Source organism: Neofelis nebulosa, chromosome 8, assembly GCF_028018385.1.
Source record: "Neofelis nebulosa isolate mNeoNeb1 chromosome 8, mNeoNeb1.pri, whole genome shotgun sequence".
Classification (NCBI taxonomy): domain Eukaryota; kingdom Metazoa; phylum Chordata; class Mammalia; order Carnivora; family Felidae; genus Neofelis; species Neofelis nebulosa.
In genome coordinates this window covers 51,521,513-51,547,918 of record NC_080789.1, presented here as the reverse complement: position 1 = coordinate 51,547,918, position 26,406 = coordinate 51,521,513, and the positions used below count along the sequence as shown (strand labels likewise).

The 26,406-nt window shown below is 43.9% G+C and overlaps 1 long non-coding RNA gene across 3 annotated transcripts; it reads left to right on the top strand.

Annotated features, from left to right (window-relative positions):
• Positions 1–13,025: 13,025 nt before the first annotated feature.
• On the top strand, positions 13,026–25,309 carry LOC131519264 (uncharacterized). Of its 3 annotated transcripts, none has more exons than XR_009265562.1 (5): positions 13,026–13,308; positions 13,420–13,524; positions 18,778–19,683; positions 20,097–21,992; positions 24,979–25,309. It is a non-coding gene; the product is annotated as an uncharacterized LOC131519264 (long non-coding RNA). The 3 variants fall into 3 exon arrangements; XR_009265563.1 differs by lacking the exon at positions 13,026–13,308 and having other exon boundaries at positions 13,315–13,524; positions 18,778–18,849; positions 19,140–19,683; XR_009265561.1 differs by lacking the exon at positions 13,026–13,308 and having other exon boundaries at positions 13,315–13,524.
• The last annotated feature ends 1,097 nt before the right edge of the window (positions 25,310–26,406 follow it).

Here is a 26,406-nt window from a genome sequence, read left to right as displayed (position 1 = left end):
GATGGTGGAGGGCCTTCTCCTGTCATGGGCCCATGTTGTCCTGCAAATGTGTCCCCCTGCCCTTTGATCTCCTCTCAGATTCACGGTGCTTGACAACGTAGATCTGGAACACCAGTAGAGATGCTATCTAGGCACCTCTCACATGAAGCAGGAGAGCAGAGAAGACTAGCTCTTCCCAAGGCCTCTTCCACCTTTTCTTTCTTTCTTTCTTTCTTTCTTTCTTTCTTTCTTTCTTTCTTTCTTTCTTCTTTCTTTCTTTTTAATGTTTATTTATGCTTGAGAGAGAGAGAGAGAGAGGCAGAGTGTGAGCAGGGGAAGGGCGGAGAGAGAGGAAGACAGAATCCGAAGCAGGCTCCAGGCTCTGAGCTGTCAGCACAGAGCCCGACAAAGGGCTCGAACTCATGAACCGTGAGATCATGACCTGAGCTGAGGTCGGACGCTCAACCAACCGAGCCACCCAGGCGCCCCCAGCTTTTCTTTCTTAAACCAAGAATCCACACCATCAGCCCATCCACCAGGAAGAAATGGCGGATGTACCAGAGAAATGGCCTGCACCTTTCCTATCTATTTCAGCTGCCTTCATGAGCAATACAGGTTATCACACAACTGACTTGCCAGCAAAAGCCTTGTCCACTCTGAAGTGGACCAGGATGGAAGTGCTGGACGAGCCACCATAGAGATGCAAGTTTTATTTATTTTATTTTTCTAAATGAAAAAGGCCCTCTCCTTTGTGCATCACACTGTGAGGGTCCGGAGAACCATCTGGTCTTTTTCTTTTCTTTTTGCCTTTTGGTTATTCCCCAAATGCTTGCTCTATAGGAATGATCTTTGCCTCAACTTGTTTCTGTCCTTTGCAGAATCTATTCTGTAAATGTGAACAGGATTAAGTCAAGAGGGTACTTGTTTAACTTTTCAGCACGTCTTTCCCAAAATGAATCACTTTGGGAAAGGTGATTTCAAGATTGCTAATCTTCCAGGTATGTGTTTCATCTTCCAATATTGGGCTGGAATAGACACATTGGGGAAAAACAACTTAGGGCCTTCTCTAAAGCCTTTCCCACAACAGAAACAAATGTTAAAAAAAAGAAGTCTTGATATCACTTAATAAAGCTTTATGAGTAACTCCTTTGCCGCTGCAGATAACGTTGCTAATGCCTATAGCTCAATGAGAGAAAATGTCCCAGGCTACTTTACGACAGGCAGAAAACTTTGGGTTGTCTTGCCAATGCTTTATACTAAGTGCCAAATCCTTATTACTTTCTTAGGCATTTATTGTAAGAACATGAGTCATGATGCATCGCTCTGGTATTTGTGTGGCTGCTCAGTGTTAAGTCCCCAGGACCTCCATGGAGTTGACTTTATTTGGTTTTCCACTTCCGTTTCTAAGTGAGAGCCACATGAACTCAGACATGAAGGCTCACAGGAGCCCGAGTAGGCGGACTTTTTTGTTGCTGTTTTGGTTCGCCTGGACTCAATGGTTGTGGTATGTGCAGACCCGAACCCCTTCAGGGGATGGTCCCTGCCCCCACTCCCTGAAGTTTCCACGGAAACAAGAGGACTGGGATGATGCACAGGGTAGCCCGGCAGTTGCAAACCTCTGAGGCCATTGGGAGAAACGTAGCTAGAATTTTGAAGCCGTGACATGCGTATTTTCAAACTTTCCATATGTAATCCTAATAGTTGAGCTGGATGCTAACCTCTGGAGGTGGGAGGTTTCTGGAGGACAATTACTGTTCAGAAAACTATCCAGGGTTTCAGTGCCAGGTTTTTGATTTGATTGATGGAGAGTTTGATGAGTGGCCTGTAGATACGAAGATTAACAGTGCCTGTCTCAATGCCTACATGAAATGTCGTGTTCTTCTTTTACTTTGTGAATGTGTCATTGGTACGCTCAGTATATTCACCTTGAGAGTTTTAATTGTGCCGGCAAATCACTGGGGCAGTTTTGAAAATGTTCAGCACCGGCAGCAATTAGCAATCAAAGGAATGATGGCCACGAACAACAGATGCAGCCTTAACTGTGTGTCTCAGCTGAGCATCAGTCTACTGGAGGACCAACCACTTACAATGGCTATGGTACAGACATTGAAACTGACAGTTCATTCATTCACTGGTTTGTTCAACAAATACTGCAAGCTCACATAGTGTCACTCATTTGCTGGTCACGGAGGGTACGATGCTAAACAAAATCAGACGTGCTCCTGTCCTCCAGAAGCTGATAATTTGTTATGAGAGACAGGTATTAATCAAGCGATCACCTAAAACTGTATAAAACGTCAGCCTTGACAAGGAATTGTACAAGGTACTGTGAGATGCCTTGACCTAGCTTGGGATATTAACTAAGCTGAAACCTGAAAGGAAAGAAAGAGTTAATTAGACCACTCCATGAGGAAAGTGCTCTTTAGGCAGAGGGAATAGCATGCACGGGGTTAATAACTGGTAAAGTCAGAGATGAGCATAGAGCTCCAGGAGTCCCAGCATGAGTCTATACTAGCCCTGTCCAATAGAACTTTCTATTATCTCGGATATACTCTGGCTATTCTAAGATAGTAGCCAGTAGCCGTATATGGCTATCGAGGACTTGAACTATGGCTAGTGTGCCTGAGGAACTGAAATTGTATATAATTTTAATGAACTTAAATGCAAATAGCTACGTGTGGCTACCATATTGGAAAGTTGTGAGCCAAGTGTTGAACTAGCCCAGGTTACATGGGGCAGAGTGTCATTGGATAGGGGAGGAAGTGTTCTTCTGAGGTGATGTTAAGCACATTGACCTCAGGGACTTCATTTATTCATTTTCTCACTCACTGAAAACCAAAAATACATTGTGCACCCACTATATTCTATACACAAGGCTAGACCAGGAGATTCCCTGATGAATAAGAACGAGCCAGCGCTCTTGAGGAATTTACGGTGTAACAGAGGGAACTGGCTCAAAGGACTAAGACACTGCACTGTGACTTGGGTGACCAGATCTTGCTCTTAAAACGGTTGCTGTCAATAGGAAGAACTGAGGGATAATTCTCTTCTCACTCAATGCTGGGTATGCTAAACTTTATAGGCAGAGCTCCTGATTCTTAAATTCCTAAATTCTTTTTTTTTTTTTTTTTTTAAATTTAGAAAGAGAGCATGAGCAGCAGAGAGGGGCAGAGGGAGAGATAGAGAATCTCAGTCAGGTTCCATGTCCTACGCAGGGCTCGATCCCAGGACCCTGGGATCATGTCCTGAGCCAAATTCAAGAGTTGGATACTCAACCAACTGAGCCACCCAGGCACCCCAATGATTCCTAAATTCTAACTATTCCCATACCCCAAGGTTTTCAAACAAAAGGCGGAGGGCTTTAACATAACACACTACACATCTTTTTTTTTTTTTTTTTTTTTTAATCCTGTAAATTCAGTAGAACAGGTGTTAGAAAAAGAGGCAAATTTGCATTTCCCTAGACTTTGGCTCTTTATACGTAGGGCATCTATTGCTGAGTTTGGGGAACTGGGCTCCACTGATAAATATTCTTCAAAAATAGATCATGGGACCTCAACACAAGGATCTGGTAAGTGATATCCCATTTTTATTACAGCCACACTGTATTTTCCTGGGACTCTCAGATATTGACCTATACTTTTCACCCAGGCTAAAGAAGGAGCTGAGAGCTCTTACCTAGTTTTATTTTTTTTTTGTTTTTTTTGTTTTTTTTTTTCAACATTTTTTATTTATTTTTGGGACAGAGAGAGACAGAGCATGAACGGGGGAGGGGCAGAGAGAGAGGGAGACACAGAATCGGAAACAGGCTCCAGGCTCCGAGCCATCGGCCCAGAGCCTGACGCGGGGCTCGAACTCACGGACCGCGAGATCGTGACCTGGCTGAAGTCGGACGCTTAACCGACTGCGCCACCCAGGCGCCCCACTTACCTAGTTTTAAAAAGCGCTTTCTCACAAGCAGCACTGCTCATCCCTTCAAGCATTTAAACCTCTGGGCTATTGCATGCAGAATGCTGGCAGTTGTTACGTCATTGCAAAAATCACTTTCTGACTCACACAGTCGTTGTGCCTAAATATTTAATTCTTGCCAATACACAATTTAAATCATCACTTCAAAATAGTTTGTTTTCAGTTATCAGGATCTACTAAATTACCTCCTCAAACCAATCACCTGGAAAAAACATTACATGCCAGAGAGACTAAAGAGGCTTTTCCCATTATAATCCCAGGACAGGGATTCTTTTATGGTGCAGGAGCTTCTTTTGTAGTGCATTGAGTTTCCAAAGGGTTCCACCCTTTGGAAAGGGTAAAACCCGTGCCCCCCCCCCCCACCCCGCTTTGTCTCTCCATCTTGGAGACCCAAGGAGAAAAAACCTGTAGAGTAAGGCCTACTGGGCTAGTCAGTAATAGCTATTACTGCCCAGCAAGATTATCTGGGTAGCTTTTACAAAATACAGAAGCAGGGGTGCCTGGGTGGCTCAGTCATTTAGGCTTCGACTTCAGTTCAGGTCATGATCTCACGGGTTCGTGAGTTGGAGCCCCGCGTCCGGTTGTGCGCTGACAGTTCAGAGCCTGGAGCCTGCTTCAGATTCTGTGTCTCATTCTCTCTCTGCCCTTCCCCCGTATGCGTGCACGTGCTCTCTCTCTCTCTCTCTCTCAAAAAAAAAAAAAAAAAAAAAAAGGGGGGTGCGCCTGGGTGGCTCAGTCCGTTGAGCATCCGACTTTGGCCCAGGTCATGATCTCACGTCCGTGAGTTTGAGCCCCGCTTCGGGCTCTGTGCTGACAGTGCGGAGCCTGGAGCCTGTTTCAGATTCTGTGTCTCCCTCTCTCTCTCTCTCACCCTCCCCCATTCATGCTCTGTCTGTCTCAAAAATAAATAAACGTTAAAAAAAAATAAAAAAAAAGAGAAGTGTAAATAGTGTAAAAAAAATAGAAGTGTAAACTAAAAAATACAGAAGCAAAGGCTCCCTCTAGATACATTGAACCAGAATTATCAAAGGCGGAGGGGTGGGGGCTGTAAATCTGTTTTCAAAAAGCATCTCAAGGGATTTAGGAACGACTGGTTAACAGACTAGAAAATAGTAAATAGCACCCATTTGATTAGCGTATTTTATACTGTTATATTTATGACGTAGTTTTCAAAGTGCGAATTTCATCCGTGTCTGTGTTTCTCCTGAATTAGGCAAGTACACGAGAACTCCCTAATTCCACAGTGTCACTGTCTCTTCTGGTTATTACTGCTGGCCAGAGCACTGAATGTCCCAGGTCGATACTCATTTACATTTCCTTATGTATTTTGCTTATTTCTCTGTTCGTGCTTTCTCCTGCATCTCTTTCCTCTGCTTTACATTTTGTTCCCACTGAAGTATATCCTTTGGTAATTCTTTCCATGAAGATCTGAGTAGAAAACTGCTTCAGTTTTTGGAAGTCTGAAAAGGTTTTTTTTTTTTGCTATCGTTTAAGAGTGGTCCCTTGGAAACCTAAATTGACAACTATGTCCCATTGGCCCTTAGAGATTATGCAATTGTCTTCTGGAATCCATTACTGATGATGAGAAGTCAGTCATCATTTTAATTTGACTATCATTCCTTTTAAGGTAATATGTCTTTTCTGTCTGGTGGCCTCTCTCTTTATTTTTTATATAAAAGCAGTTTCAGCAGTATGCGTTTAGGTATGGATTTGTACTTGATTATGATATTTGGATTCCATGTTCTTTTTTTTTAAACTTATTTATTTATTTTAAGAGAAAGAGAAAGAGGTTGAGTGCACGCCAGTGGGGGGAGGGGCAGAGAGGATTCCAAGCGGGTTCCTCACTGTCAGCGCAGAGCCCAACGTGGGGCTCGATCTCACAACTGTGAGATCGTGACCTGAGCCGAAACCAAGAGTCAGACGCTCAACCAACTGAACCACCCAGGTGCCCTTGGATTCCATGTTCTTTTTCAATGTGAGGATTCAGAATTTTCTTTATGCCTTTATGTCTGAAAACATTTTTACCCCATGTCAGACCTCTCACTGTACCTCCGTATCTTTCCTCTTCCCTCTTGCGTGCCCCAGCTCTTTTTCCCTTTGAACTGCGTTCTGGATGGTCTCCTCACAATCTCTAATTTACTAATTTTCTCCTCAGCTCTATTTTACTGTTTGACGCATATGCTAAGGCTGTACACATTTTTTTTTTAACATTTATTTACTTTTGAGACAGAGAGAGACAGAGCATGAACAGGGAAGGGGCAGAGAGAGAGGGAGACACAGAATCTGAAACAGGCTCCAGGCTCTGAGCTATCAGCCCAGAGCCCGACTCGGGGCTCAAACTCACGGACCGTGAGATCATGACCTGAGCCGAAGTCGGACGCCTAACCAACTGAGTCACCCGGGCGCCCCTGTACACATTTTTTAGTGGCAATATTTTTCCTAGCTAGAATTTATATTTGCTTTTTAAAAAAATTCCCATGATTTCTCCAAAGCATTTCTTTTTTGCCCATTTCTCTCTTTTTGCCTTGAATATTTAGAAAACACTAATTAAAATCTCTTTCAGATTGCACAGGTATCGCTATTGTTGTGTATTTGTTTGCTCACTGTCTGTCATGGGAGTTTGTTTCCTTTTGTGCTTTTGAGCTCATCCTCGGGAAGCCTTGCTTTCCACTGGAGGCATCTCTTTGGGGGAGGTCAAAAGTGCGCTTGTGGAATGGTTTTCACGTTAATGCCTCATCCCCGTGTTACGCAGTGGGAATTCAGAACCCGCTCCTGAATAGAGTGGTTTCAGGGTTTCTGTTGCGCACAAACGACTTTCCTCTCTTTGGTGCCATATCCTGTGGCCCTAACCTGTGGACAGAATTTTCCCAGGGCTACATCAAAACAGAATATCCCGGTGTCCAGTTTTGGGCAGAATTTGGGCTTCTGCTTTGCAGTACATATAGGGTATGTGCTTTTAATACCCATCCTACGCAAATGATGCTCCTCCGGCTCCAACATGCCCATGGAGAATTCCGTCTTCACCTGGACCTCGAGCTCTGTTTTAGAGTAACGATCAAAAGCACAGAGTCTAGATTCCGACAGCTTGGAATTAAAGCGGCTCTGCCACTTACTGGCTGTATAACTTTGGGCAAGCTGCCTACCCTCTCTGTGCCTCTGTTTCCTCAACTGCGAAATGGCGATAATAACTGGGGGTGTTGTGGAAATCAAGCGAGATGACACATGTGAAATGCTGAGAACGGTGCCTGGCACACGACGAGCCTTAAGGACTGTCAGTATTTCTTGCTTTCAAGCTTGCCTCAGTATTAAAAGTTTCTGTAACACGTTATACATACAGGGACTTACGAACGCATGTTTTCATTACGCGTTATTTTGCCAAGTACCTATTTTTGTTACATTACACACGTATTTGTACATTTTCTCTGATAGCTTAAAAGTATATATACTATATAAGGCTAGCCCACGATTTTCATTCTGTTGGAAAAATTTGGCCTCTCTAAAGTGAGGGCACAGTGGTAGCAGGCAGGATATGGGAAGCTTACATTATGTTCAGTTGCTATATACAGGATTTGGGGCCCCCCGACTTCTCAATGGTTGAATTCTTTTTTCCTCATTAAAAGCTCGGCTGGGCTCTGCTATCTGTCTCTGCTTCCCATGGCTGTCACTGCTAATCTTCACAAATTCATCTTTATTTTGAAGGTCAGGGAACTCCGGAGATGTTCAGATGTATTTGAGCTGGCAGGAGAATTATTTTACTTCATTCATTCCCGCACACAAAAGGTTTTTTATTTTGCGTCTTACCATTTTATGTGACCACACCAGCAAGTCTGTTTAACCGAATGTGGTATTTTCACAAGGAATAATGATCTGAGGGAAGGGGGCCGGTTCCCGAAAGCGGGATTGTGGATGCTAGTTTTGGCGCGGTTTCTGGGGTTTATTAAGAGTGTTTATAAAACCACTCTATTTGTGTTTACCAAGAAGAGTAGTGGGGGGAAGGGGCAAAAAGATGGCCTGGGTTTCAAACCTCTCCGAGGATAAATCAGTCACGACGTAGATCGTATTTACACGAACAGCCTAGCATGCCAGGCTATTCAGCTCCTCGCCATGGGTCAGCAAGGATTTAAATGTACAATCAACCTTCTCTCATTCCTCAGAAATCAATGAAAAGCTAGTCAGCTAAACAGCAGGCTGCTCTGGGGTTTCTTGAGTCGGAGGGTCTGAAAGAATCGTTTCACCAAACTTGGCTATCCCGTGGCTTTCCAAGCCAACTGGAAATCCTCGTGGGGGGACTTGTTGTCTCCCTGTGGATGCAACAAAGAGCACCACTTTGGGGGAACTTCTGTGTCTCCTTCCTTCCTGGCTTCCTCCTGGAAGCCCAGCAGGAGGCAGGGACACGTAGTTTATCAGAGGCACTTACTATCCGTGACACATCCGTTTTGGCAAAAGGTTCTCCAAAGACAGTCTTGAACTTGGGTAGGGATTTTGACTGTGAGCTCCACAAAATGGTGTGCAAATGGCCTGTGGGAACACATGCACGTTTTACAGGACTGGGATGTGGGTGTGTGTGGGGGGGGGGGGGAGGGGAGCACCGCAAAGGGACATGGAGCTAAAGCAGGGTGGGAAACCCTTATTAGTCTGGGAATTCCTCTCTGCATGGCTGCATTCAGTCCACGATACACCAAATGGGTAAAGCCACTAAAACATGATACAGCTTTGACATGTGTTACTTAGAATTTAGAATTTAAAAAAAAAGTTTATTTTTGAGAGAGAGAAAGAGTGCATGTGCCTGAAAGTGGGGGGGGGGGGGGCGGCGCAGAGAGAGAGAGGGAGACAGAGGATCCCAAGCAGGCTCTGTGCTGTCGGCACGGAGCCCGACGTGGGGCTCGAACCCATGAACTGTGAGACCATGACCTCAGCCGAGGTCAGATGCTTAACCGACTGAGCCACCCAGGCGCCCCTAGAATTCAGAATTTTAATTCCAGCCGTGTGAAGGTATCGCTAATTCATTTATTAATTAATTCCTCAAATACTTATCAAACACTTATTATGTGCCAGGCACTCTGTTAGGCTTCAGAGATATAATGGAGAACAATTCAGACACAGTCTATACTTGTTGGAATTTACAAGTTATATGCCAATACCTACATAACCTTACCTCTCTGAGACTCATCTCATCTGTAAAATGGGGTTGTAGTAAAAGAAGATGTATGCGAAAGTGATTTATAAACGCTAATGTGTTACGTATTGGCGATTACACACACGCACATTGGGATAATCATTTTCTAGTCACGGCAAAGCATATTTAAAGAACCGATGAAGTCTCGTACAAGAGAATGTGACATAAATCTTCCTATTTCTCAAAAGGGGAGGTTGTGTGGAGACTTTCTGAAGACTGAATTAAGATCCTGACAATGACTGAGGCTTCCCTCAAAGATTTTTAGAGGGAGGCACCTTATAAATTATAAAGCAATCTGATCTCCTTCTGCAGACATGTCCCTGGACATCTGGAGCAGCAGTAAATGGGTAATCTGGCAGACCTCAGGGTCAAGGATGGAGACGAGACAATGTAACACATCCCGGAAATGTGCCAACGCTGCTCATGCGCAGAAATGCCTGTGAGTGTCTTCTACCCAGACGCCAGGAAGCAAGAAAGACTATGGGAGGAATGGCTTTTAATGAGTACTTTGTGTCTGGGAGGCGGGAGATTGGCTTCAGCTACTCTTCTCCAGGAATAGTTCTCTAATTTCAGCCTGAGGTGGGCACCCTAGACAGGGCTGGACAGGGAGATGGATGGGCAAAGAAGGCCAGGGAAGCTCCAAGAGTCTCTTGTGATGAGGGGTCATTGGGCTGGAGTCTCCACCTCAGCTCTCTGAGGCTCCTCCTTCTTTTCTAGACCAAGGACACTTATCACATACTTGTTACAGTGAAAGGATAAAGGTAAATGGTGTAGTGTTCTTAGAGGAGCTTAAATTATGACACCCAAAAGAGAGAAAGTACTGTGAGACAGGAAAGAGAACCAAAATGACAAACTAATACCACAAATCCATGCACCTCTCCCGTATCTATTGCTACCACTGTTGGCTGAGTCACCATAAGCTCTTAGCGGGCTAGGGGGAATTCTTATTCTTATTCTTATTCTTATTCTTATTCTTATTCTTATTCTTTTTATTCTTGACTTCCTTCAATATATTCGTCACACAAAAGTCAGCAGTTTTTTCTCAGCTAAATTCACATTACGTCTCTCTTCTGTTTAGAACAATGCTGTATCTTCTCCTTGTGCTTTAAAAAGACTCCAAACCCTTTGCTTTGATCTACAAAACCCTGCATGATCTAGCCCTTTAAGAACTCATCAAAGGTATCTCCTACCTTTTTCTTCTCTCCCTACCCACCATCCGTAGTGACTTTTTCTGATTCCCAAATTTTCCAAACCTCTGTCTGCCTCAGGACCTTTGCATGGGCTGTTTCTGCAGCTGGGAAGGCTCTTCTCTGGCTGATTATCCCCCCTCACCTCCAAGAGGCCTCCCTAGCATCCTGTCTAAGGCAAACCCTCCCTTGCTTTCTTTTTCTCTATTATAAACTCTGATTACAGTAGTCGCCCCTAATCTGTAGGGGATATGTTCCCAAGCTCTCCACTGGATGCCTAAAACTGTGGATAGGACTGAACTTTATACAGACTATTTTTTCCTATATGTACATACCTATGATAAAATTTAATTTATAAATTAGGCACAGTAAGAGACTAACAATAATAAGACAATTATAATAATACACTGTACTAAAAGTTATGTGAATGTGGTTTCTTTCAAAATACCTTAATGTTCTGTACTCATGCTTCTTTTTTTTTTTAATTTTTTTTTTTAATCTTTATTTATTTTTGAGACAGGGAGAGACAGAGCATGAACAGGGAAGGGTCAGAGAGAGGGAGACACAGAATCCGAAACAGGCTCCAGGCTCTGAGCTATCAGCACAGAGCCTGACGCGGGGCTCGAACTCACAGACCGCGAGATCATGACCTGAGCCGAAGTTGGCCGCCCAATCGACTGAGCCACCCAGGCGCCCCACATGCTTCTTCTTGGGATGATGTGAGATGATTAAATGCCTACGTGATGAGACAAAGTGAGGTGAATGGTGTAGGCGTTGTGACATAGCATTAGGCTGCTATTGACATGCCAGTCTGTCAGAAGGAGGGTCGTCTGCTTCTAGATCACAGTTGACCTCGGGTAACCGAAAGCACAGAAAATGCAACTGTGGGTAAGGGGGGACTACTGTACTTCCTTCAAAGCAGCTGCCCTGGTTTATAATTTATGTACTTATTTATTTTCTTTTGTCCACCCATAAGCTCCAGGAAGTTCACATTCATTTGTGTTTCCCCACCATACCTTAGTGCTTGAAACATAAGACGGTGTCCAGGAAATATTTGCCAAAGCAGTAAATAAATTTTTTTTTCCAATAGATTTTTTTTGGTTTATTATTATTTTTTCTTTCTGTGAAAGAAAAACGTAGAAAATTCAGAAAGTCACAGAGAAGCAAGAAAAGAGAGAACAAAATAACAAAAACAAAACAAAAAGCCCAAAGTGCCAGATTTATAGCCAATCAAGGTGTCACTTTGGCACATTGCTTTTAAATTTCTTTCTTTGCAATTTTCCTCGGTGGAGTTGTTTCTACCATTAAGACAACTGGGCATGATATAACGTTATGCATATTTTCCCATATCATTAAGGCTTTTTTTTTTCAAGCATCTTTTTTTAAGGCCTCGTAATCTTCCTACAGGGGACGCTGAATTCCATAACCACTGCCCTATTGTTAGACTGTTTCCATTTCCCCAGTTGTAACAGGCTATGAGATACAGCTTTGTACACAAATCTTTTCTTCCTACATGTCTGCTGGTTACCTTAGGACCCATTCCCAGAAGGGAAATTACTGAGCAAAAGCAAATGAGCATTTTTCAAGCTACAGATTCTGGAACTGCTCTCCAGACACACCGCTTCAGTCTCCCAGGGTCTCCACCAACCCAGCCACCTTTGGCTCTGAGGACCTTCTGCAGTGAAATAACCATTTCTTTGAGCTCTCATAAAGGTGAGTATCTTTTTCCATTTGTTTCCTAGTCATTTGCTGACGGAGCCCCCCTAACCCAAGATGGGGGTCGTGCAGTCTGCAAAGGGGACATGGTAGCCCCCAACTCTCCCTGACTGTGGGGGAATCAATTCCACCGCTCCCCAACCCTGCAAAAAACCCGGGCTGGCTGTCTGTGGTTTATCAGGGAGTTGGGAGTGAAGGGGGCGAGAGGCCGGGAACGTAGCCAAATGCTCCAGCCCAAGCAATGGCAGTCGTAGTGTCTTAGAACCGATATGCTTCTTTCGCTAGGTCTGTGAAGAGGAAGGGGCCTGGGCTGGAGGGCTGCCTGAGGGAGGAGGTAAGATCTGTCCAGGTCCTGGCAGCCACAGGTTCTCCAGGTGGGAGTCCTGGGCCTCCCGCTAGGCATTTCCAGGCCTCCTGAGGAAAGCACTAAATACATTTTGAACTTCTTTCCCCTTCATTCTCACAGAAAGTACAGGCAGTTGTATAGGCCACAATTTCCCCCTTCCTCCGTGTCTTTGCACACACAGCTCCTTCTGTCTGGACTGCCTGTTCCCCTCACCCGATTTCCAAACTCCTACTCATTCTGCCTTAAGACCCATACCACTCTTTCTTCTTCTGTGAGGCTTTCTCTTATCTCTCTTTTGTGTCTCCACACTACACACATAGATCCCTATTAGCATTTTTGACATCTTATTGTAATTCTGTGTTCATATTTCTGTACCCCTATGCTGTAATAGGGAGCTCTCTGAGGACAGGAGACATTGAGTATACCTTTACAAGGAGCCTACAGATTTTTACACACACTGCAGAGAGAGACAGGATGCAGGGCAAGCTGGCCACTCCTGGTGAATTCTGCCAAGCGGCAGGGTTGATGGTGGTGTCCCAAATCCTTCCCCCCACCCCCCACCGTCGAACAAAGAGCTGCCTATGAACGGGGAGGATGGCACCCTTCCCCCGCACCAGCCCCATTCAGAGGTGAAAGCAGCCTGTGTCCATGCCTTGATAGGGTTTTCCCTTCCTTTGAGAGGAGAACATTCTCAAGGCAGATTTTCAAGCTGAAGTCATCCAGAACAAAAGCTGCTTGCCAGCTGTGGCCCAGCAGCCCAGCACCCCCCCCCCCTTCCCCCTGCAGCCCCAGTGCCATTACCGCCTAATGGGAGAGGGGTGTGAAAACTTCCGGCGAAACATCTGGTCCGGGCCACTGTCAGCTGGCGAGACGGAGACCAGCGAGTTCCCCATCTGATTTCCTGAGACTGCTAGAGTGCCGAAGCCAAAGAGAAAGTGAGGAGGAGGAGGAGCGGCCTGCCCTGGGGTGAGGCTGTCAGGAAGGCCGAGGCCTGTGGCACAGCCACGCTCACTCTCTCCACTCTTTCTCTCCCCGGGGGCCACCAGTAGACTTCTGCTTGGCCTGTGCTTGTGAACTCAGGCCCGTGAGAATGAGGACTCACTCTCTGCTTAGTATATGGACGATCTGAAGGGCAGACTTCTAGCAACCTGGTGAGCAGAACTGAGTTTGTGTTCGTGTTAACTTAGGTCCCTGTTCCTGTCAGAATTTCCCACCTTCTCTTAACACTGTGTCTCCCACTCCTTCCCCAAGGATCCTCCTGCTCTCCCACTGATATCCGCCTTCCCCGGAGTAGTAGAGCTGGGACACCAAGACTGTATTCTGGATCTTTCTTTTTGTGTCTTTGCATTCTGAAAGGCGGCTGTTCTGACAAAGATTTCTGAGGTACTTTGGAAAGAAATGGTAACACCTCAGTACGTTCGGGGATTTTTTTTTTTTTAACAGTGACTTCTCTCGAAGACCAAAAATACATACATAAGTACATACGTACATACTTACGTACCGATGTACGTGCATACATGCATGTAACAATTTTTTAAAAATCCTCAAAGGAATAAGTGGAAATTTCAGATTCTGTGGTAGGCCTTTGGAGGCAGATTTACATTTCAATAATTCCTCAAGTCATTTCCACCTAGACAGGGGAATCCGGATCTGATTTTCCCTCTTGAGACCCTGGAATACATACCCAGATGAATATGAGTTTGGATTTGTAGAGGGTCCAGGCTGGCTAGTCAACTGTGTGTAAACTCGCTGCCACCCAACAGAGCAGACATTATCTTAATGGCACTGATAGATCAGGAGTGTCACACATCATTAAAATAGCTGATTGATTAGAAGAAAATAATTAGCTTGCCCTGCCTTGCTGGAAAGCCTTTTGACATACCAGGAAGGAGATATGGAAGGGACAGGGGTCACCCATCTTTTGATCATTTGTTTTCCCTCCAAGGTGATGAAAAAGGCCCTGATAACCCGTAGGCAAGGGAAGGAATATAAACAAGTCGTGGTTCTTCTTTGCCATTTACTCCCAGAGAAGCTCTCTACAGACTTTCTGGAGTGTGGTATGTTTATTTCAGTTACATAGATACACTTCTTTAAATCAAACACTCTGTTAGTGCCTCGGAGTTGTAAATCAGTGGTTCTTTTCAAGTGACTTGATAGAATGTGATATTCTGCTTTCCTTTGACAAGATATAAACACAGAAACCTAAATATTATAATCAAGGCCAGCCATTGGCAGGGCTGTGAAGAAGGGCATGTAGATCTCGTGGCTTTTCGGTGCCCTTCTTGCCTTCCATGTATGTGTCTTCCTTGGAGTTCATAGTCACCCTCTTGTCCACTTGGGAGAGAAGTTGGCAAACTTATTTGTTGCTAAGAGTAATAGGGTTTAAGGCATCTTTATGCTCAGAGAAAGAAATCTATTGGATAATTCAGTTTTACACCAGCCGAGCGCATTTTAGCCAAAGGCACAGAGATTCTTAAGCCAAAGGATGTCTCTGGAGACGTGTTTTGCTGATGGTCCTTCTCACTTGTCCTGGAAATCATGTTCGTGACTCAATGGGTCCCCTGAGACTTCCACATCTTCGGGGGGACAGAGGATAGAGTCAGAGCAAATCCAGATCACGTGGGAGCCTTCAGCTAGTTCTGAGAGGTACCGCCTGCCTCACTCCCCCTCCTTACTCTCTCTCCATTGCTGCTTCCAAGAACCATAGAGGAAAATAGTTACTATACTTGTGTTAGAAGATAAAATAGTGGAACACCATTGGTCTGGAGAACAGAATCTGAGTTTGGGAGTCAGTAGGAATTGGACATTCTGCCCCTTCTCAGGGAGTGACCTTGGGCACATTACTTAATGTCCCCACAGCTACAGAATACTGATTTTACAAAGCCTTACAAAGCCAGGGGCGCCTGGGTGGCTCAGTCAGTTAAACGTCCAACTTTGGCTCAGGTCATGATCTCACACGACCTCACACAGTCTTGAGTTCATTTGAGCCCCACATCGGACTCTGTGCTGACAGCTCAGAGCCTGGAGCCTGCTTCAGATTCTGTGTCTTCCTCTCTCTCTGCCCCTCCCCCTCTCATGCTCTGTCTCTGTTTCTCTCTCTCAAAAATAAATAAACATGAAAAAAATTTAAAAAACAAACAAACAAACCTTCAAAAAAACAAAGCCTTACAAAGCTTGCCTAAGGTAATGTAAGAGAAAATGCTTAGCTACTAAATATTAGTTTTCTTCCCTTTTACAAAATAAGAACTCTGAATTTCACTTGAATATAACCTACTGACTCAACTGTTAATCGACTTGTAGAGCCTTTTTTTTTTTAAGATGACCTCATTGACCTCCATTTTGAGCTTAAAAATAATATGCGTTCTTTGTAGAAATTTGGGGATCTAAAAGAAAAGAGAAGAGAAAAGAAAAAAAACAAAAAAAAAGATAAAAGAAAAGAAAAATCCCCTATAACTTTTCCTCAGGCAGAATCACTCATTTTTCTATTTTTTTTAATTCCAGTACTTTTGCAATGCATATGGGTCCCCCCGCTCCCCCTTTTTTAAACAATGTTTGCCATCATACCACACACACACATTCTGTTCAGTGGTTCTCATTCTCCTCCATCATGAGCACTTCCCTGTTCTCAGACACGCATAGTGTGTGTGTGTGTGTGTGTGTGTGTGTGTGTTATAGTTTCTGCCATCACTAATGGGAGTAAGACAACACTTGTTCTCCTGGGACACATATCGGTTACTGAAGTGACTGCTCTCAGGGCAGACGTAGTAGGCACTTTTTGATTGCTATTTATAATACCTTCATTTCCAAGGCTGGCTATTGGCAAGATCTTGTGTTCTTCTTTGGATTTTTGTCTTTGGAATGACCAGATGGGAGTAAGGATGTAGGATGTAGGATGGCGGTGAATTTCAGTCTACGTCTTCCTTCCACTGGCCAGAAGTCCCCTCTGCATTTAATGAAAAAAGGTCATGCCTCAAATGTGTTATCAGGAAAGGTCCTTAAATCCACCGCTGGCCCCAGGGCAGCACAGAATTGCTTCAAAATTGCTTTTAGAGAATAAATGTATGCATGAGGCAAGGGGCCTTCCATTCATGCAGAAATAAGGATTTCAGGGTGCTTATTGTTATTCTCAGCATGATTTTGTGGGTAACTTTTAATTTTCTCTTTTATGTCATTTAACATCTCGGTGCCTCAGTTTCCTTACCTGCAAAATGGAGATAATAGCAGCACTTATCTAGTGGAGAATTAAATGAATGAATACATGTGAAATGCTTTCCACATTGCCTGGCAAAGAGCAAGTGCTCAATAAAACCATGGCTATCATCATCATCATTATCATTGTCATTATTATGGGCCTTTCTATATTTTCCCTACTTTCTGCTGTAAGTTCAACTACCCATCCACACGACATTTTTAAAAAGGCATAACATATAGCCATGGGAATATTGCATCTTAGGCCAACAAAGTGAAACAGAATTGGGAGCATTTGTTGGGTACCAGGAAAGGAGGCTGTGGATATAGACACAGAAGGACAGGAAAGAACCCAAGGGAGGGAGAAGGAAAACTGAGAAAGGAAGGGACAAGTAATGGGTTGGCCCAAATTCAGGGAGGCGGATGGGCCAGTCATGTGTTTTTAAAAATTACTCCATTGGACTTGGGCTCACTACTCTAGCACCTTGAGAAGGGAGCTCACGGAACTTTCTGCTGCTCCCCATCCTCTCCCCAGCCTGGAAAGGTGCAGGGGGCGGGCAGGGGAAAGTGAGAAAGGGGTACGAGTAGGAGTTGGAAGATGAGAAAATTGCAACTTGGAAAGGTAAATCAGCTTCTGAAAGGCTCTCCGCTAACTTCTGGCAACACTGGGTCTGGAACTCAGCTTTCAGGATATCCAACCTAGACCTCAATACCTCTTTATTCCCACCTGCTATTGTCTCTCTGTACCTGGAGACCTAAACAGCAAAATTGACCCAAGAATTCAGAATCTGCATTTTGGCCATTATGGTCGCCATACATTGAGTGTGGAATAAGGATGGCCTATCGAAGGCTCTATCAGTGGTCTGTGCAGGATTGGAAAACATCCATGTGCCACCGCCTGCCCTCCACTGTGCCTCTTCCCCAATTACCAAGCCTTCTTGTGGTGTTTTCAAGACCTGCATGTTCTTGCAGGGAACAGCCAGGGCAGATGCCAAGCCAATTACTTTATCAATTAATGGCTCATTGTATCCACTGTACAAGATGTAAGGGAAAGAATCTATTGGATATTTTAGTTTTATACAAGCTAGTGAGTGCGTGTTATCAAAGTGACTTGATTGAACAAGACTCAGAAATTTTCTCCACTTCTGGGCTAATGGCTTAGTTTCTGGAATTCTAAGTTTTTGCATGTAGGTTGGCCATAGACTCTATGAAAACACTGTTTTTACCATTTTCTTTTCTTTTCTTTTCTTTTCAGCGTTGATAGTGTATTTTGGTGCCACAATTTTGCAAACAATGGTCAGACTTAAGTATATTTTTTCATATGCAGGAATATCTGTGATTTTTCTGTCACTCATTTTGATGGATTATTGGATCAAATAGAAATGTGTGCCCGTGAAAGAAACTTTTGTTTGTTTGTGTTTGTGTTTCTAAAAGGTTGGCAGTAAACTTTGAAAGTAAACCTGTTGCTGTCTTACCATGTCTTTCTAGGTACCCCATTGAGACTGGGCCAGCACTGCTTTGCTCAAATAATTTAATTTTGATCGAAAGCAGTTTATTTTTATTATTTTTTTAAATATGAAATTTACTGTCAAATTGGTTTCCATACAACACCCATGCTCATCCCTCCCTCCCACCCCCCATCAACCCTCAGTTTGTTCTCAGAAAGGCAATTTAATACAAGGAACAGGGAAAAGAGTAGAATTGGCCTCCATTATTATTATTATTATTTTTAATGTTTATTTATTTTTGAGACAGAGAGAGACAGAGCATGAATGGTGGAGGGTCACAGAGAGAAGGAGACACAGAATCTGAAACATGGCCTCCATTATTTAAGATTATTTAGTGATATTTTCTATTTAAGAAGGTGTGGGTCTCTGCTATCTGGCAGCCACTGAAAAAGCCACAGCAGGAAACAAAGATTGAAACCCAAGGAAGATCATTCGGTAGGATGCAGTCTTACAATATTAGGCTGGGATAGACTCTGAGACACAATTCCTTAAAAGACGCCCTGTGTTGCAAAGGGGAGGGTTGGTGTAAAATACAGGGTGCTCTAACTTATGTTTCTAGAAGTGATATTTTATTCCCATCCCAAAACTTTACAACACCTGGGAAAATAAGTAGGAATGTCATTGTGGTAATGAACCTTAAGCGGATGATGACAATTTTGAGATACGTGCCCAAATAGGATAGCCCTCATTTTCCTCATTCCTCTTAAGGTGGTGGTCTGGACGTGTTCATGTCTAAAACTTGTAGCAGAAGGCCTGTTGGAGTCTCCGCCTCTGAAGGAGGTGAGGGTTCCCTTTGTTCCCTCTCTGGAGTTACTCCGGAGCTATACAGATTAAGACCAGCAGATGGCATGCGGCGTCAGGATCCTGGACACTTGGAACCTGGGAAAGCCATCTTTTCTCTCCCATAAAATTCTGAACTTTAGTTAGGAAGAAAAGTGTGCTTATTTCAGCTATTAGCTATTGTGCTTGATAATTTGGCTGTCTTTCTAGGATGTCTAGGTTACCTGTGGTGGAAACAAAACTAAATATAACCCGGACACCATTTTGCTTGCGTCTTAAACTGGAAACAGGCTTGTGCAGAACACTCTTGGGAGCCTCACCGGGTGGCGTGGAATGGAACAGCAGGACAGGCAGAGGACAGATTCCTGGAAGAAGAGAATGAGAACTCCATCCCTGTGTGTTGTGAGAGAAGAAGCAGATGATCAATACAATCCACTCCATCCCCCTCCCCCAGCCCACAGCAAAGATGCCTGGAATTAGAGCGGAGTTTCCTAATATGCCTGCATCAGGAATATAGCTGGAGATAGCCGAAAGTATCACTTCAGGGTTTGAAAATAGATCATTTCCACACTTACCAGGCAAGATTTAACTTCATCTCCTTGTTTTCAGCTTAGCACCTTGGCCTGGGCCTCCTCTCGGCCTGGCATCCCTGAGCATGGGACTTCAGCAGAGAACAAATGTCTAGTCTTCTAAGAAGAGAGAGAAGAGGACCGGAAGGGTGGAAATATAAATGCCCGGCTGCGCAGAGGTGGATGAGGGAACCCAGAGATCTACCTTCTATAGACCTTCAACCAAACTGTGTTTTAGCCTCATGCTTCATCTTCACTCTCTGCGGTACGTAGTGGCTCTGAAGCCTGAATCTTTCTGGGGGTCTTGTGAAAAAATTGTTCATGAAAAAAAAAAACAAAAATTCTCAGCGTGCCTGGATGGCTCAGTCAGTTGGTTAAGCGTCTGACTCTTGATCTCTGCTCGGGTCATGATCTCATGGTTCGTGAGTTTGGGCCCCAAGCCCTGAGTCAGGCTCTATGCCAACAGCACAGGAGCCCGCTTGGGTTTCTCTCTTCCACTCACTCTCTGCCCCTCCCCCACTTGTGCGCGCGCGCGCCCGCGCGCGCTCTCTCTCTCTCTCTCTCTCACAATAAGTAAATAAACTTTAACAAGAAATTTTCCGTTAACAGATACCTGCCATTCTGTCATACCCCTGCTCTACATTTTCCTAGTTTCTTACACCAGTCTTACTTTCCCAGGTAAGAACTTCCCAGCATCCCTTGCAGCCAAAGAGCAGGCATGTGCCCTAAGATCCACCAATCAAACACCCACATGAAACTCTGACCCGGAAGTCAGCAACACGAGGAAACAGATGGGATTCTGAGCACTGTGCCTTCATTTTGCAGGTGAAGGTGGTGGTGGCAGCAATATCCCTTCAGTATGAGGTTCTGAGCTGCATTCCTAGGGGTTTAGCCTTGAGCTTTTTCTTCTTCAGATCTCCCGATGCATCTTAATAAATAACTTTTAATGAATTCTGCTTAAAGCAGCATGGATTTTATAGTTTGCAATTAAAAGAAAGAAAGAAAGAAAGAGAGAGAAAGAAAGAGAAAGAAAGAAAGCAAGCAGGCAGGCAAAAGAAAAGAAAAACTAATAAACACATTTGGTCAGTGAAAGTAGGGTAAATCTAAAAACGTGGAATTGGGTTTGGGGATGGGAGCCACAGTTGGGTAGAGGTGAGGTATCTTTTGTCATGCACCAAGTGCTAGGGTTAGCCATTACTGCTTTCCTAAAGGAGGTGCCCTCTGACTGTGGCCACAACCTAAGGTGGAGAAAATCCCCAAGATCTGGAGCTTTGAAAGGCTGACAAAGACAACCACTTCTTTATCCCCCCAAAAAGCACTTAGAAACAATGACATCAAGCTAGTAGCCTCAGCTGGAAATGCTATGTGACTTTATCTCATCAATTAAGAGTTCTCTGTAAGAGGGGCACCTGGATGGCTCAGTCAGTTGAGTGTCTCTTGATTTTTGACTCAGGTTGTGATCCTGGGGTTGTGGCATCATGAGTTGGGCTCCATGTGGAGTATGGAGACTGCTTAGGATTCTCTCTCTCTCTCTCTCTCTCTCTCTCTCCTCTGCCCTTCCCCCACTCGCACTCTTTCTCTGTCTCTCTAAAATAAAAATTAAAAAAAGAAAAGTTCTCAGAAAAAAACCTTGTTCAGACCCATTGGAAAATTTCAGGTTCAGGGGTGTCTCACCATGAAAAGTTATGATTTCAAATTGTCTCAAAGAAGCAGGCATCGAAGAAGGAGTAGGAAGAGACAGATCACTAATGTCACATGTAAAGAGAGGGAATCTTCCTATTTAAACACAGTCCACACAGGATCTCTGGCTGTGTCTGTATGCACATGCAGTTGACAGGAAGTGGAAGAGAGGGCAACTAAGATTTTTAGGAAACCCATTGTCAAAGACACCTCAAGCCTGGCTGCCAACCGCCTGTGATTTTATCCTTAAAACTAATCCTAGGCCACTAGTTCTGCACCAGCATGAAGAAGTGTATGGAAGGTGTGTATTTTCCAAGAAAGCTATGTTCTTTATTACTCACCAAGCATGAATTAACATGGGATAATTAGCAGGGAGTTCATCCCAGAGGGCAGCTTCTAGAATCACCAACCAAGTAAATACCTGAGCTGGAAGTCATCGCTATTCTTATTCAACAGGACTGATTATTTCCTTATTGCTTAATGACTGCCGAGGTCTCCCATTCTTCTATTTTTTAAACTGAAATTTTACAAATCTTTGGTTGTCCTGGTTTTTTTCTCCACTGTTTTTTAATGGGTGTGTTGAGAGACAATTTGTCTTGGAACTTTGGGCTTTCAATAGATAATAGTTTGAAAAATTAGTGTTACTAGAAGTCCTTACTATTTAAATAGAAGATTCTTCAGAGGAAGAAAGACTATAATGAGAAGGAATATGTTCTGGACTCAAAATAGTAGTCAGATATCTTAGCAAGGACTGAGATCTTGAACAGTCTCCAGATACCAGTAAGAATCATTGTATTACCTTCTTTCTCATCTGTTGGATTTTTTTTTTCCTTATTTTTACATGTGGTGAATGAACTGGGAGAGGAGAGGAGAAGTGGTCTAGAAAGGATTAACGTGAGTGTGTAGATAGGATGTCCTTATAATGACTTCTTACTTGATCTCTATCCAAATGGTCCCACCCTTCTTCTCAACCCAAAGCTTATAGTATGGTACCAATGAAAGTAGCTCAAACCCCTTTGCAGGTATGTAGAAGCAGTTTGGAATAGACTGTGGATGGGTGGAGTTGTGGAGTGGGAGGAGCTTGTGGCTTTTCCAAATCAGCCCTGATTTAGAGCTTATAATTCTACCATCATTTCCTATCCACAAGTGCTATCTCATCTTTTTGGTTCCCTTTATTTCTACCCAACCTCATGAGATAGATTAGATAGATAGGTAGATAGATGATAGATAGATAGATAGATAGATAACAGAGGAAACAAAGCCAAGACCCTTGTGGGTGTAGCAGAAGGTTGAAGGAGGTCTTTGTGTCACGGTAACGACAATAACTTAAAGACCCCCCCCATTCTCAAGGTTAGGAAGACTCTTGGCCACTTCTACTAACAGAGATTCTAACAGCACCACAACCCCTGGCACCACGCCCACTGTTTCTTGGGTCCCTTCCCTCTTCTTTTCCTGCTTGCCTCTCAGGTGTCATAATCTCCACCAAGCCCTACTAGTTGTGCCCAGATTTGAATGCAGAACAATTTGGTTTTCACTCTAGCCTTCCGTCGTCTTCCAGACTCTGGATCTGATTTGTCTTTTATACTCAATTACCCATGAAGGTATTATAATAGAGACTGTCTCTCCCCAAGAAGAATTCTGACGTAGCTGTTAATTATCCTTTAATCCTTTTACCCACAACTGATAAAACTAGTTGCTTTGGGGTTTTCTGTTTGTTTTGGTTTGTGTTCGGCTTTTGCTTACTAGAATGGCTATCCTTTTGGCGAAAAGCACTCATATAACAAGTTTCAGAAAACTCAGAAAGGCGCAAAGAAGTGAAAAATCTGTAACATCCCAAACTCGGTATCTCTTAAGGAAAGTCCCCATTTCTCCCATGTCTCATTCACGTACTTCAATCTCCCCTCTCCAAACAAAGGATCAGTGGCTTGAGTTTTCAGGGCCGTCCCACTCAATTTTAGAGAAATATAGATCCTATTTGAGATCCAAGGAGGCATTTGTCAGCATTAAGTGCCTCCCTCATCTCCATCCATGCCCACAATATTTGGCAAAACCCCAAACAATATAGTCTGTGGTTTGGGATTGTAGCTGGTTCCTTGTTTCATTCATGTTGGGGAGATTTTCCCTCCTATTTTTGTTCCATTTATTGTTTTCATTGGATTTTTAGGAAGAGGAAGGGCATAAATGTTTTTACTCACTTGCATTTAACAAGAAGATCTACCTTTTAAAATAATTACATGTCTGCTTTTGATTTTTTACTTCAAGGAAGAGTTAAGGGAAGGATGTATGTGAAATGTAATGAATTTCCAGTTTGTTAGGTGCCTGATAAAGAGGAGCTTTCCTCAACGGGGGTCAGTTCTGTTCTGATGACGACCTTCCCATGGCACTGGTACCATGGTTAGAATTTTCCCAGGGAGAGATGGCCTTGCTCCTGGGAGCTGTCACCATAGATGGCCCTCGCTGAGAGTAGACCACAAATTACACCAGCTGCAGACACTTACAAAGCACATGAAGGGAGGGCAGAGGCTGGTGCCCAAAGATGGAGAGGAGTCACAACTCAGCTGTAGAACAGCAGGAGCCGGCGGAGAAAGACAATCTGAGAAAGACCTGCCTCCTCCTGTTCCCTGAGGATCAATCCCCCCATTATCCAGTCACCATCTTGGGAAGAAGGGAGGAGGGAAGGTCCTTAGAAGGTGGAGAATCGGCTCTGATAGGGAATTTCACCATGGACATGAGCAAATTCAGCCCCCCTCCCCTTTTATTCACCCTGGAAGAGACTGTTCCTTAGCAAGTTTATTCCTGCCATCTGTAGGAACGAGAGCTTCAGAGCAAGATTAAATCAGTTATAGAAAACAAATAAGCTACTGTTTTTGTACAGCTGATTCGTAAGGTGTAAATCCTGACCCCGAAACATCTGTGATTTTAGCTTCATCTTTCTGCAAGAGGCAGTCTGCTAGAAGGAAAACTGCACAGGGCTGGAGCTGACCTCCATTTACTCCTACCTCTGCTACTAACTAGCTGTGTGATCTTGATTAAACACCTAATTTTCTAGTTCTCAATTTCATCAACTCTAAGAGGTGGGGGTTGGACCAGATCAGTGATATTCAAATGTTTTTATTTCGTTGTTTAGCTGTACCATTCCGTTAAACAAAATCTTACTTAGATGGACAATATATAAAACAGAGTTGAGTTTCCTCTGGAGTTTCCTCTGGCAGAATGGGGAGGAGGCGTCTGGGACCCCATGCATGAGGGAGTTCCTTGGGCATCCCCAGAAGTCTCTAAAGTCATTAAAGACTACAATCTCTGTTTTTTTTGTTTTTTTTTTTTTTATTCTAATCCTCAATGATTCACTCTCTGCCCAAGGCCTGGAGTGGCTGGCAGGAGCATGAAGTAATCTGTTCTGTCATCCCTGGGTATCTGAGGAAATTGGTGCTAATTTGTCCTTTTGGGGACAAATCAATTATCTTCGTGTTAAAACCAAAAAATTCCCAGAACTCTATGGTGGCTGGGGATTCTGTTGTTTACAACTAAGAAAAAGAGAGAGAGAGACAGAGACAGAGAGACAGAGAGACAGAGAGCGTGAGCAGGTACCTTCGAGGTAACAACCCAGGAACCATGAGCTAAATATGAGCTAGAAATTGTGTTACCACTGTGTGGCCAACATGGCGGAGTCATGTCCAGTGAGCTCTGACAACGCCCCAAGAAGTGGGTATGATCCTCGTTTCATAGACAAAAATACTGTAGCACGTTAACTAACTTGCTCAAATATCATACAAAGAATCGCCTTTTCTTTAAAACAACAAAAACCAAAAAGCATTTACCGTCATACGTAAGGTGTTCACATACACAGTTAACCAAAACCATGGGACTTCTCATCCCACAGAACCTACCATTCAGTGACTCCCAGAGCTTTTTGCACATGAAATGGATAAGGAAAATGTCTGAGACAAACAATCTGAATTTTAAATGCAGATCAAAGTCCTTGCAGCAGCGAAGAAAGCCTATGGGTATTTCATGGAGGTTTACCAAGAAAGCAGGCATCTTTGCCTCCACTTCATGAACTTATATTTTAAGAAGCTCAGCCATTCCAGTCCATGCAGAAAAAGACTCTCAAAGGAATATTTACAATGTGGATCTTATATTAAACATTTGGTTTTATATGCTTAAATATTTATAAAAGCATATGTGGAATAAATTTTAGTCCACAAACTGAAGTGTGCAAAACATATCAATTTCTTTATTTCTTTAAATCAACTTTGTTTTCTGACTCTCAGCCTCCATCCTTCCTCTAAAGTGGCAAGAGCATCCATCTCGTCCTTGTTAGGGCGCCCTCTCCTACCCAAAGTCACACCAGAAGGTTTACTCGGGAAATGAGGACGATTGAGGAAGGGATGTCCTATCTGTCAAGGCACCGCTGACATCTGCACCATGAGGCCCGCCGTGGCACCCTGGATTTTGGTGGCGCCATTGGGGGTTAGGGGGCTTTGTGGAGGATGCCTCCCTCTCGGCACACCAAGAAGTCACCTCCTCTGCAGCTGCATGGCCACGGGACCCATGTAGTTTCACACCACCTGGTGCTCAGAAGAACCCCGGATTTGTTTTAATGCTCTGCTGTTGCCATCTTCAGACTGGAACAAGGGACCCATGGTTTCATTTTCCACTGTGTCCTGCAAATTCTTCGGCGGTCCTGCCCGTGGCTTTAGTTACCACCCCCTCTGCTCACCTTCTCTGTGGTGTTTGCAATCCTCCCCCACCCCATTCTGTAGAAGAGCTTCTCTCTGACTCCCTCCCCTCCCCAACCCCCCCATGCTTTGTCCCTCTTCCTTAGAGTCTGGGGCACTCATTTCCTCAATGGCTGTAGGTATTTACAAAAAGAGAAAGCAAAGAAAAAACCAGGAAAAGCCACAGATTTCTGGGGCTTCTGCCTTTCATACTGCACAACTCCCTGAAGGAAGGAACTGGTTCCTACTTGAAATGGGAAAAGAAGAGAAAACCGGTATGCGGGGAGAAAACCCACACCTTCAAAATTCGGTGAATTATGTTGTTACGCATACGGTTGCATTTGAATTAACGGTGAGTTATTTGCATCATCAGTTTTGATGATTTTGGCCTATGCGATATGTCTCTAGGATAGATCCCCAACACACACGGGTGCACCCATAGAAAGTGGGGGCATAGAGACCTAAGCTGGGTATCGCTTTTAGTAGGGTGACCATAGACATTCTGGCTCAAGCTGGGGCACTTTTGAAAGGGGCGCCATTCATTTACCTCAGAGCAGTAAGGGTGAACTGGGGCCACCACGGGCAAACAA